The sequence below is a fragment of the Schistocerca nitens genome, chromosome 10 (assembly GCF_023898315.1).
Source record: "Schistocerca nitens isolate TAMUIC-IGC-003100 chromosome 10, iqSchNite1.1, whole genome shotgun sequence".
NCBI lineage: Eukaryota > Metazoa > Arthropoda > Insecta > Orthoptera > Acrididae > Schistocerca > Schistocerca nitens.
The window spans coordinates 78,521,600-78,525,313 of NC_064623.1; positions in this window are offsets into that span (position 1 = coordinate 78,521,600).

The following is a 3,714-nucleotide window of genomic DNA, read 5'->3' on the forward strand; positions in this document are numbered from 1 at the left end:
CTCACAGAAAATTCTAAAACATTACAAAAAATTTAGATTTCCAATATCGAAGATGTGTAAGGTTAAATTCTCATGAAATTTCTTCAATATCTGAAACCAAATATATCTGATGCTGTAGAATATCAAAACTGAATATATCGAATTTTGATTGTCAATATAAGTTGCAGTTCAGCTTGTTTTTGTCAGTCAAATTTTGACAACCTTCAAGAGACGATCAAAGAGAAAAATACCAGAAAGTAAAAAGTGAATGTTCCAATGGTAAAGCAAGTTAAAAAAAATTGAATATTCAAATGGTAAACTGAATACAAAGAAAGAGAAAAAGAAATGAGAGAGAGAGAGAGAGAGAGTTTTTAGAAAAATTCTAAAAAGGAGTGCAATAAATAAGGGAACAAATAGTAAACATTAACAGAGGGACAAGAATTAGAATCAATTCAGTTTGAAACAATGAAACGTGAAATACACAAAATAGAGAACTAATGGACACACTACGTGAACATCTAGGAGTTACAGTATGTAGAAACTACGATTTAGAACTTGAGGCATTCTATTATGATTCCATGAAAAAATACAACGAACATCCAAATATCATTATTGGAAAGATGGACAAGACATGCAAGTACTACTGTGCAAAAAAATTTTTGCGTATGCTGTATGAGTGGTACAGACAAATTACCAACACCACAAGTGCCACCATCAGAACTATTTGTTTATATGATCAGAACAGTTCCAGAATCAAAATATTTTCTATGAAATATACATCAATATAATTATTCCTTTCAGATGGAATTGTTCAGGGCTACATAAATATACAATGGAGAAAATTGCATACTAGTTTTAAAGTCCAAGAGCAAATTTATCACTGAATATGCTCTATAATGACAATACCAAATGAAACACTGAAATTCGTACAAATACATTTTGTTGGTGATCAAAAACTCAACATAGATAAGTGTTGTACTCACATTCAGAGTCTCCAATGAGAAACTGTTCTGGAGTTACAATGCATATTCCATAACCACAAACAACTATAAGATCATCATTTGGGCCAACAAAAGACCAACTGATGAGCATGAACTAAGGATTATTGTGCTTCAGGTCATTGAAGTTGCAGCAGCAGCAGCAGCAGTAGTAGTAGTAGTAGTAGATAACAAATATAGCCATCATGATAACATTATTCGACACCGAAGCAATGAACTGCAACATATTGCTGGAACACGTTGCACTACGGTATCTGCTGACATTTTGGGAAGGTGAACACTATCTGATATCTGATCTGTTTACTTAAATAGTTATATTTAATTGCATTGTTGATTAATTAATTTAGGATACCATATTGTAAATTTAATGGAATGATAGGGGGAACAGTCCTCATGCCATCAACTGTGTGATATATTCTGACCTGGGCAACACAGGTATTGCAGTTAGTATTAATATAATCATCGAATTATGTGATAGTGGTAACACACAAAGTTGGATGCAAAGCACATTGCCAATGCTTGTCACACAATATCCAAATTTATATGCTGATTACCAAGGTCACATAATTAAGACAATTACATGAATACTACCAGGAAAAGTTGGAAATAAGGAAGAAATCTGGATTTGTTGTGGTTCACAGATACAAGATGAAAAGGAGGAGCAGTGAGGGAATTGAGGTAAGGCTATCAATTAAACTGGGGAGTAAATGACAATAGAAGGAGAAATGGAATGGGAGTAGTAGTGAGTGATGGGTTAAAAGAAGTGGAAGGGAAAGCAGAAACAGATGTGAAGAAAGAGTGTGATAGTTATTGGGGATTTAAATACACAAGTTGAAAGAGAAAGACAAAGACATGAAAGTGTGCTCAGACCGTAGGATTGTGGCAGTCAAAATGAGGAAGGTGAAAAACTTGGGTTTCTGCCAAAGGAATGGTCTATTGGACAGGAACTCCTGCTTCGAGAAAAAGAAGTGACGAAAAATTACATAATACAATAATGGGAAAGTCAGTAGTTGACTATATCCTCTACAACAGTGCAATGAATACGAACATCACAGATATTGAGGTAATAACATCGGAGGCCTCAGAGAGCAACTGAGAAGAGAACGATGTAAAGTACTTCAGAAAAGTGAAGGAAAGTCTTCCTATGGATGAACCAAAAAATGGTCGAAGAGGAATGGGATGGATTTAAGAGAACATTACTAAGAGTGGCGGAAGCAGTACGTGGGAGGACAAGCGACAGAAAAAGATGGAAGGAACCACCACAGTGGATGGAGGAACAAAAACTATACGGCAGAAGAATAGTAGAGTGTCTAGTGTGTGCTTCCAGAGTAGGACAGCAGAGACACGAGAAGAGTGATAGGCAAGGCAGAAAGAGGCAAAAAGTCTGGTGGCTGAGGAGAGAAAGTGGATGGAAGAATGGACTAGCCTCTAGCATCTGTAGACATCATACACAATCCTTCTGGTCCACAAATTTTTACTCACTTTCCAACTGCTGGAACAACGGTGCCTGCTGGCATACACTTGGTGTTTTCTGTTTTGTCACTTGTTGGAACTTCTCTGCGCCTTCAATGGAGGGCAGCAGCAGTTGGAAAATGAATATTATGAAAGTGTGCAACAAGTCATGATGCAAAAATTTAAATATCCACATTCTTTTGGAATCTCGCACATTTAGGAGTCTATTTATATCTGCAAGTATTTCATTCATTATGTAAATAAATATTGTTACCCAGTAACTACTCTTAATGATCAAAATGTTCTACTTACTTGGAGGTACCAACCCTGATACCTCAGTCCTCAATTACTGAAATGTACTGTCATTGTGTAGTTGATTATAGTAGCGTGTCTGTTTGTTTTTTGCTTTTAGCTAAATGTTCTTTTGTTGGTTCATAACACGGAAATATATTAGACATTTATTTTATTTCAATAGCAAAAAGAGTATGAACACAGCAACTCCAGTTTTAGCTGTAGACCCAACTTATGGTGAAATAATGGAACTATTGGAAGTGGAGAGCCCAAACATTTCTGAACTCGAGTTACCCGACAAAGAAGATATGGTCAATACAGCTCTCAGACCAAAAATGCCAGTGGCTGATGCTGTATCATCCAATTCGGAGGACGATAGGGTACTTATGAGTGAAATCAGACATAGAGGTGCAAAATGGAGACACTACACAGAGTAAGCAGTTGCTGGGGGCAAGTTTGTGCATCATATTTAAGATATAGCTGGCAAAACATTATTATATTTTACTTTTATTTCCAGGTCTAACCCTGACAGTCCACCAGCAAATAAGGCATCTTCCACTTCTGGTGTTCATCCCACTGCCCACATTCAATGTTGATCAAAGAAAGATGAGGCTTTTGTACAGATTCAAAAACCAAATGCAATTACATAATATAATACACATAGGCCAGTAATGTGATGTAATAAATTTATGAGGAAAGACATCATGTAACACCAAGCTTTCAAGCTTCTTATTTTCTACAGGGTGCCAGAAAATGAGCAAAGCTCAGTCTCGAGCTTCGATGGTGGTGGTGGTGGTCCACGAGCAAAACAGAGGCTTTATCATCTGTAGAAGTCAGAGTGTTAAATGCTAAACAGATGCCCCTCAGTTGATGAGCAATGAAAACAGAGGTCAAAATACACTTTAGAAGGTTGTAGAGGCCTAACAATTGTCCGATGCAATGCATGTCAAATGTTCCTATGCTTCACATCTGAGAGAATTTTTTTTGCTCTTTT